The sequence below is a fragment of the Narcine bancroftii genome, chromosome 12, assembly GCF_036971445.1.
Source record: "Narcine bancroftii isolate sNarBan1 chromosome 12, sNarBan1.hap1, whole genome shotgun sequence".
NCBI classification, from domain to species: Eukaryota; Metazoa; Chordata; class Chondrichthyes; order Torpediniformes; family Narcinidae; genus Narcine; species Narcine bancroftii.
The window spans coordinates 59143821-59153875 of record NC_091480.1 but is presented as its reverse complement, the minus strand read 5'-3'; the positions used below and the strand labels follow the sequence as shown (position 1 = coordinate 59153875).

The window sequence follows — 10055 nt, the reverse complement described above, 5'->3', positions numbered from 1 at the left end:
GAGCATTGAGGAATACAGAAGAGCAGAAAGATTTAGGAGTAACGGTACATCGTTCCCTGAAGGTAGAAACTCACGTGAATAGGGTGGTGAAGAAGGCTTTTAGTATGCTGGCCTTTATCAATCATTGCATGGAATATAGGAGTTGGGAGGTGATGTTGAGATTGTATAAGACGTTGGTGCGGCCTAATTTGGAGTTCTGTGTGCAGTTCTGGTCGCCTAATTATAGGAAGGATATAAACAGAGTGGAGAGAGTGCAGAGAAGGTTTACCAGAATGTTACCTGGGTTTAAGCATCTAGAGTATAGGGAGAGATTGGACAGATTAGGTCTTTATTCTTTGGAGCGTAGAAGGTTGAGAGGGGATTTGATAGAAGTATTTAAGATTATGAAAGGGATAGACAGAGTGGATGTGGATAGACTATTTCCGTTAAGAGGAGGAAAGATTAAAACAAGAGGACATGAGTTAAGAATTAAGGGGCAGAGGTTTAGAGTTAACATGAGGGGGAACTTCTTTACTCAGAGAGTGGTAGCCGTGTGGAATGAGCTTCCGGGAGAAATAGTGGCGGCGGAGTCAATTGTATTATTTAAGAAAAGGTTGGACAGGTATATGGATGAGAAGAAGATGGAGGGTTATGGGCATTGTGCAGGGAGGTGGGTCTAGAAAGGGGTGTTTGGTTCGGTGCGGACTAGAAGGGCCTAATGGCCTGTTTCCGTGCTGTAATTGTTATGTTATGTTATTGTAAAAGGGATTAGCTGATTTTGTGTCAGTATTAGTTTTGGTAATTGGTAATTTGTTTTATTCCTTTCTACATGAATCTTCTTCCAAATATTGAGCAGATGATGTAATACTGGAGAATTCCTACGTTGTACCAATTTTTCATCTCATTTATATAATATATGTTCAGGTATCTTCTCCCCTATTTTATCTAGTTCTAATCTAGTCCAATCTGGCTTTTCCCTTGTTTGATAAAAATCTGATAGGTATCTTAATTGTGCGGCTCTATAATAATTTTTAAAGTTTGGCAGTTGTAAGCCTCCTTGTTTTTTTTAAAACTTTATTTAAAATTTTATGACATGAATAAAATAAAAATTACCTTTAAAGAAATAATAAAAAATAACATAATAAAAATTAGAATACTACATCATTAAACTACACAAATTAACCCCCCCAATAATTATAACACAACATTAATCATCTAATTTAAAATTAGTCCAACCCTCCCCCCAAAATAAAGAGTGAAGAATTAATTAACAATATTGTAAATAAAATAGAAAAAACCCCACTTACAAAAAAAGGATAAAACTTAACAACAAAAAAAATATCAATACTAAAATAATACCCTTAAACATATATTTAAATCAGACATAATACATGTATTTAACAAATGAAATCCACTTTAAAACTAAGTTCAAATATTAAAATCATATATCAACCACATATCTGTTATTCAAAAAAATCAAAATTAATAATACATAAATACAGAATTTCCATTAATACCAAGTTTCCTTTATAATTCATCGAGAGAACAAAAACATCCCTTAGAAAAACAATCAGATAAACTTTTTATTCCCTTCCCCTCCCCTTATATAAAAAAAGAAAAAAAAGAAAAAAGTTCAAACTCTTATAAAATTCTCCATATTCTTCATTTATAACATCTTCAAAATTCTCTATTGAAATTAACTTAATTTTATTAAACTCTTCTCCCTCAATGTATTTGTACTTAATTTTCTTCTTTTTCTTCTTATCACCTTTCCCCTCATCTTCCTCTTCATCTAATTCAACATCCTCAATTTTTGACTTATTATCTTCTGTGACATCATCCTCTTAAAAAAGAAAAAAGAGAAACCCCCCCCCCAAAAAAAGAGAAAAAAAGGAGAGAAAAAAACCTCCTAATTCCTTCTCAATTACGATCAGAAAACAAAAAGAGTTTTTAAAAAATTATTTATTTAAAAAAAATAATAAAAAAACCTTCACTTCTTAACCCAAAAATTAAAAAGAAAAAAAAACAGGTCAGAGGTCACGACTACCTCCTCCTGTTTAAACCGCCCAAAGCGGTAACTCCCCCAAAATATTGGGTGTGAGATAACTCACAGGTAGCTGATGACTTCTGGAAACTAGTGCCCACCCAGTTCCCTCTCCCAACTCCCATTTCATTAAACTATCATCATTATTTAAACTATTTAAACTCTTCTCAAAAAAAAGATAAAAGATTTATTTTTTTAAATCAACGTTGCCACTTCGGTCACCATTGCTTCCATTTCTTTTAAAAAACTGGATCCCACCTTACATCTCTACTCTCTTTGGAGACCTTGAAGGACTACATCGTTCCTGAAACTGCATGATTAGTAGAGACTGAGCAAAGTCCATAACCTCTTTAGGATTGTCAAAGAACTTTGGCTAATTTCCATCCTAAAAAATCTTCAGTACTGCAGAATACCTGAATGTTCCCTTATGTCTTTTTTTCCACAACCGTTCTTTCACAGAATTAAATTCGCGTCGTTGAAACATAATTTCTTGACTCAAATCTTGATAGAAGAAAACAGGATTATTCTGAACCATCAAAGGAGATCTATTTTGCTGGGCATTTCTAATAGCCGTACGTAAAATTGTCTCTCTGTCACAATAGTTTAAACAACGGATCAAAACAGATCTTGGATTCTTTCCTGAAAAAGATTTTCTTCTTAAAACTCTATAAGCACGTTCCAGTATTAAACCTTCAGGGAATTTATCCTGTCCTAACACTCGTGGAATCCATTCAGTAAAAAATTTTCTTGGATCTGGTCCTTCTATGCCTTCTGGCAAACCAACAATTTTCACGTTGTTCCGTCTAGATTGATTCTCCAAATAATCAACCTTTTTTGCTAAATTTTTATTTTGGATCTGCAATGTTTCAATTATTCTATTTTCATCTTGGAGTTGATCCTGTGCATCGACTAAACCTTGATCACACATTTCAAATCTTTCAATGGTTTCAAGCTTAAAAGCTCCATTAATGACTTCCGCCATCACATTAATCTTGGAAATAAACAGGTTCACAAAATTAGCTAAGTGACTCGATACAGAATATATCTTATCTTCAAGATCCTTAACAGACATTTCAACAGAAGTAGATTCAGGCATAATGGTGTCAGAAGTACAAATTCTCACACATGAGTCTCTTTAAAGTTGGTGACACGACAAGCTTTATTTACAAGTCTGCAGAGTTGGACTCAACTGGCTTCTCGCCAAGTCAAGCCCCGATACATACAGTGCATTGATTTTTATACCTTTTTTGCTTGTCCTTCCCCTCCTCTTTAACACTGTTTTAATTGGTTAGTTTTTGCAAAATCATTCTAAGTACACTTGCATTTGTAATTATAATGTTAGTTACGTACACTACGAAATCTGCACACACTAAATTCTGTTTTTCACTCTTTTATCAATCTTTGGCTCCTACATGTCTCTTTGTGACCATGAAAGATCTCTGTTTGTTATAACATTGTCCAGCTGAACTTTTATGGTAAGCTCCCTGTCTATTCTGGCTTCCCCTTTTATGATTAATCATCACATTTTAACTTAAGCCCTTTTTAACCTAAATTCTCTATCTATAACAATCCACCCCTTTCTTTCTTTAAAATGTGTGTACTATTTCTGAATGGGGGCCTTAACCCAGGGAAGAGAACCATCTTCTGATAAATCAATTTCGTGCTGAAGTAAAATTCTAATTGGGTCTCCCAGGCCCCCTGGCTGCATGGTCTGCTGGACCATCGAAATCACTAGGCTGCGCAGACAGGGAATAAGACAGGGTAAAACAAGCAGGAGGAACAAAACACCCCCGATGACCCACAATAAGGTGCGCCACCAGGTTCCTCCAAACCATTTGTCCAACCAATTTAATTTTGCGAAAGGATGCCAGGTCTGGACTGGTACATGGGACAAAGTGCGAATATTATCAGCGATTTTGCGAACGGCTTGGCCATTATCATCAATCTTTAAGCAGCAGTTAGTCAAATTAAGCTTTCCACATACACCCCCTTCTGTGGCCAGCAAATAGTCCAGGGCCAGACGGTTCTGATAGATGGCAGAGCGCATCTGACCCTGCTGGGATGCAAGCAATTGCAGGGCTAGAGCCGTTTGGTTTGTAACAATCTCAAGGACCGCCTGCAAGCGAATAATGCGATTTAGCATATAAATAGGAGTACGGTAACCCCAGGATCCATCTTGGGCCCATGTAGCGGGACCATAATATTCAATTATTCGTTCCGGAGGCCAGTCATCTCCCCACTGTCCCAAATGCACCGTGCTAGAGCGGGGTCGACGGTGTAATGCATCAAAAACCTTCACTCCCAATCTATGACCGTGATCGTGGGGTAGGAGGAAAAATTCTGGGCGAATTATTCTGGGTGAAAACAAGTTCCACTCCACTGCAAGGGGAGGCGGGTATACGCTTTATCACCACACACCCAGAATAACCCATTTGGGGAGACTCCATATCCCCGTTCCCAAACCCTTTTAAGGGTGGGGTTTGATTGGTATGGTCCTGTGATGGTGGAGCTGCTACAATTCCAAAGCTGAAAACTGCTATTAGACAGGGGTAAGCAATCAGTCTTAAAAACAGTGGATAGGAACCAAGTCAGGGGTTTAGGAAACCAAATGAAATTACCAGGTAAAATGCGGATCCATACAGCCTTGCAGGGACTTTTTCCTACCGGGTACTTGCCGGCTCGTGAGAGGCAATAAAAACCGGAGGGGACGTTGGAAAGAGACAAATTCTCCCTTGACCTTGTTCGGTTAGTGGTCCAAACCCGGGAGATCATGGTCCATGAGTCGAGGGACTCCCCCCACCAAGGCCATTGCTCTGACATCTGTGGACCTCCGCAGACCCAACAATTGGTTACATTAAAAGTTCCTGCAATTCTAGTTGCAAGATCAACAAAAAGGTTGTCTCCCCCAATTGCGTGGCCGAAACTTTCATGGCCATTTGCATGGACCCGAACCAAGTCCGGATGCCCCAAAGGGGCAGGCACTCCCGAGTGTGGAGTGGGACTCTCTACCGGAACAGTACGCTGGTGTATGCAGAACCAGAGTCCATCAGGGCATGGTGGGCCTGATTCACCCTCCCAGGGCCAACCATTAAGAGGGAAAGGAGTACTATTAGGAATCTGTATATAATGACCCACACTACTTCCCTCATTATCCGTACAAGGGGTATATGGATGTTGGGTGGTATTTTCTGCCCAGCATTTCTTAGGAACTGAGATATGGGAAATGAAACTACCCTCCTTTCTTTCCCAATAAGGTCCTGAAAAAGGACTACTGTGTCTCTGCACTTCTTACACTTCAGACCTGACAAAGACATAGGCAAACCAAGAAAAATCAAAGCATTTAACAATAACATTGTCAATCAAGTCTTCCTGCGAAATCGCAAAGTAAGAGGTTTGTCTCCAGGAACACAAGTCCAATCTGAGTCCGTATCAGGGTCCTGAGGCGCCTCTACAGGTCCCTTAAATCTGGATGCATGCGTCCACCCCTTCTCTCTTGTTCGTATTGCAGCCTCTGTAGTCAAGAGAACTTGGAATGGACCTTCCCACTGTGGCTGGAATTTTTCAGTTTTCCAGGTTTTGATGAGAATCCAGTCTCCCGGTTTCACCTTGTGTAAAGAAAAGTCTAGAGGTGGTGTTTGTGCCAATAGTCCCCTCTTTCGTAAATCTGTAAGAGAGCGTGACAGTGCCTGTAAATAGTTCCTAAGAAAAATATCCCCTTCCCCCAAGGTGGGACACCCCTCAACTATACTCCAGAAGGGAAACCTAAACATCATCTCATAAGGGGACACCCCCACATCCCTGTGTGGGGCAGTACGAATTCTCAATAAGGCCAGGGGCAGACACTTTATCCAAGGCATTTTAGTCTCCACCATTAATTTTGTCAATTGCGTCTTTAGGGTTCCATCAGGCAGCTGGCTTGCGCCCAACTGAGCCATGTTCTTTTCTTCCTTAGCAGTAAAAATGGGAGCTTTTTTATACCTTGTCTTATTGGGATTAAGGTCAGCAAACGGACTTCCTGTTACATGGCCGCCCTTTTGGCCTCTTCATCAGCCAGTCTGTTCCCAATTGCGGTCGGGGTATCTTCCCTCTGATGGCCTGGTATGTTGACCTCTGCTATTTCCCGGGGTAATGTCAGGGCTTCCAAAGTCAGAGTAATCATCTGTTCGTGTGACAATTCCTTTCCTCTTGATGTAATCAGACCACGCTCCTTCCAGATCTTACCAAAGGTATGCACTACCCCGTATGCGTATTTGGAGTCAGTGTAAATTGTTCCAGTTTTCTCTGCCAGTACTCTGAGGGCTCTCTGCAAGGCATATAGTTCGCAGGACTGTGCCGACCAGCTTCCGGGTAGCCGCGCGAATTCTACCACTTCCCAAGCATCTCCTTCTATTATGGCATACCCGCTTCTCCTCATTCCGTCAACACATCTGGCGGAGCCGTCAATATAGAATTCATATCCCTCTCCCAGGGGAGTATCGCAAAGGTCCTCTCGGGTCTTGGTCTGGAGATCCGTCAACTCGACACAGTCGTGCTCCACTTCTTCCCCTGTTTCACCGTCGTATAAAAACTGAGCTGGGTTGCAACTATTATTCTTAGCAAACTGTAGGTCTTCTCCGACCATTAAAATGGTCTCGTACTTTAATATGCGGGAATCAGTCAGCCATCGATGGGCGGTTTGTGCTAATAGAACACTCACAGAATGGGAGGTGTACACAGTCATCCTTCCTCCAAAAGTGAGTTTGCATGCCTCCTCCACCAACAGAGCAGCAGCCGCTACTCCCTGGATACACGTCGGCCATCCGCGAGACACTGGGTCCATCATTTTGGACAGGAAAGCCACTGGGTGTCGCTGACCGCCTTTTTCCTGCGTCAAATCTCCCACAGCTGTTCCTTGGTTATGAGTGACAAATTGCTGGAAGGGTTGTTTTAAAGAGGGCAGAGTGAGTACCGGGGCCCGCGTCAGGCGATGCTTCAAGTCCTCAAGCCATCCCTTCTCCTCCTGGGTCCATTTCAATGGATATTCATCTTCATTTGTCAGCTTTTCATTCATAAACTTCACCAACGCTGAGTAAGGGTTTTGTTTCCTTTCCCCTCTGGACTCGGCATTTATCTGTCGGATAGTCTGTACCATAATCTTCGCTGCCCTCTTTTGACCTTCCTCTTCCCTCTGCACATATACTCTTTGCGCCTTTTTTAACAGGTCGCTCAAGGGTTTTTTCATTCCAGTCCTCCTCCTTTTCTAGTTTCTTCCTAATGTCCTGCCACGATTTGGACACAAATTCGATTCGAATAAGCTGTTCACCCATTGGTGTACTAGGGTCTACACCCGCATACTGTTGGACATTCTTTCTCACCCACTCCAAGAAATCAGTAGGGGACTCATCTTTCCCCTGGTGGTTCCCAAATGCCTTGGCGAAATTGTGACCCTTTGGCACAGCCTCCCGTATTCCTTTAATCGTCCACTCTCTGTATTGTCTCATACTTGCCAATCTCTCGGGTGTTCGTTTGTCCCACCTGGGTTCATTCAGGGGATATTTTTGTTCATGGGGTCTGAGGTCCCCAGGTTGTTCACGTTCCCACATGAGGAGGGCAGCCTGTCGAATCATCTGCCTCTCCTGGGGTGAGAATAATGTTCCCATTATTGCGTGCATCTCTTCCCAGGTATATGTATTTGGTCCCAGGAACTGGTCGAACTGTTCGGCCAGTCCCATGGGATCTTCCAATAGACTTTTCATTTCCTTCTTAAATCCCCGCACCTCAGTACTGGTTAGGGGAACGTTTACATATCCCGTTCCCCCTCCCGGTCCTCCCATAGAAACTTCCCTCAGGGGATTTAGGCTTACTGGAGCCTTCGATGGTCCTGGACCAGTCTGGGATCTGGTCCAGGGTCGGTTTACCGGTGGAAGTTTAGGGTCCGACTCCCTTAATTCATCCCTTCGTTCCCGGCCCCTTCCGGGACAATCAGATTCATCACCTTTCCCCTCCAGCAGCGAGCTTCCCTCATAAGGAGGGGGGATGTTGTCCAAAGGTTCCCACTTCTTTTCTCCCGCTACCCTCAATTTAAAACATTTTGTTAAGGATCCTGGCCAGGGAACCCAACAAAATGCATACGCCGACTCTTCTTGATTCACCTTTTGTCTCGAGTTTACATATATGTTTAATGCTTGTCTAACCCAATCCTCATCAGATCCAAATTTCGGCCACCAGACCGAGGAACCTTTAATAGGCTGTTTCGACCAAAGAAGACAATATTGAACCATCTTTTTCTTGTCTTTGTCTCGATATCGTTTACTATCCCAATTTTCAAACATTCTCCCCAAAGGGCTGTCAAGGGGAACCCCCCGGAAAAGTCCTGATCTTTCAGACGAGCCCTTAGATTTTGATCCTCCCATTTTCCCGCCTAGATCCGTTTATCGTTGCTGAGGACACCCCCATTCGGGACCCTACTCCCTTTCATCTCGGATGCCTCGTCGGAGGTACTATCCCTCCGCCGGTTCCCGCCGAGGTTTCCCTGGGGTCTATCCTAAGGTCCCACGACAGGGTCCTCACGCCACGACAAAGGCTCTACACCTGATTTATCGTTTTATTTTATTTTTTCCCCCCGTCATGATTGTTACCTGGGTGGTCTCGTCCGTCAATCCCCACACCACAATCGTAAGTCGTCACTTACCGGTGTCTTCCTGGGGATTGAACCATCACCCCTCTCCTTTTCGTCTTGTCGTGTCACCTTGTCCGGATACCACTCGCTCAAGCCGCCCGAGGCGACGAGCAAGGGACTAGGAGCCGCTGAACTCAGTGGGGTGCACCACCTCCGATGTCCCCCTTTCTCGCCTCCTCCCACGGCTGGAGTGTAGATCCCGGACGAGCCCCCAGTTGTCAGAAGTACAAATTCTCACACATGAGTCTCTTTAAAGTTGGTGACACGACAAGCTTTATTTACAAGTCTGCAGAGTTGGACTCAACTGGCTTCTCGCCAAGTCAAGCCCCGATACATACAGTGCATTGATTTTTATACCTTTTTTGCTTGTCCTTCCCCTCCTCTTTAACACTGTTTTAATTGGTTAGTTTTTGCAAAATCATTCTAAGTACACTTGCATTTGTAATTATCATGTTAGTTACGTACACTACGAACTCTGCACACACTAAATTCTGTTTTTCACTCTTTTATCAATCTTTGGCTCATTTGTGACCATGAAAGATCTCTGTTTGTTATAACATTGTCCAGCTGAACTTTTATGGTAAGCTCCCTGTCTATTCTGGCTTCCCCTTTTATGATTAATCATCACATTTTAACTTAAGCCCCTTTTAACCTAAATTCTCTATCTATAACAATGGGGTCTTGCTGTTCCTTAGAGACCAAGGGATCTTCTGTCCCTTCCCTTAATTTAGTATATTTTCTAGCAGGTTGACTTCGTATAAAAATCCCTCTCAAAGTCCCCCCAGCAATGCCAGGAGACTGAAGATCAGGGTTATCTTTAAGCCAAATCTCTTTAATCATCTTCACTGAATCGATGTCTGGAAAAACCGTTGTAATTGAAGATGCATTTTGCAGCGCCACCACTGTAGCAGTCGAATGACAACTCTTTAACTCTCCAGCTGGTGGCGCCCCAGCTGATTCAACTGTCAAAGCCTCAGCAACAACACCTGTAGTGGCCACCGTGTGAAACACTGGCACCCGTCCAGCCCCTTGTTCTGAAAGCTGTTGAGTGCGACCTTCAGAGAGCCTCACCGGCTTAAAACGAAGCTTCAATGCTGAACTCTGCACGTCCTCCTCTGGATCCATTCTACGTTGAGACCTGGCTTCTTGTAAACACGTAGGCTCAGACAATTTCGGAAAATGTAGTTTTTTAACAGTCTGTTGATATTTTCTTTTCCTTTTTTTTTGCATATAAACCATTAGGCACTAAAGTTTATTATTTATAAACTTTTAAAAGAACTTTAATGGGCACTTAAAGACAAAACAATAAATCAGAGTCAGGAGAGGTCTGGAAGGCACGTCTGTTCCCTATGCCATCTTGCCACGCCCCCCTAA

The 10055-nt window shown here is 42.7% G+C and overlaps 1 long non-coding RNA gene across 1 annotated transcript; it reads right to left on the bottom strand.

The window, feature by feature from the left end:
* Nucleotides 1-3157: 3157 nt before the first annotated feature.
* On the bottom strand, nucleotides 3158-9197 carry LOC138747169 (uncharacterized). Its single transcript, XR_011347344.1, has 2 exons — nucleotides 8641-9197; nucleotides 3158-5687 (listed from the first exon to the last, which is right to left on the bottom strand). It is a non-coding gene; the product is annotated as an uncharacterized lncRNA (long non-coding RNA).
* Between the last annotated feature and the right edge of the window lie 858 nt (nucleotides 9198-10055).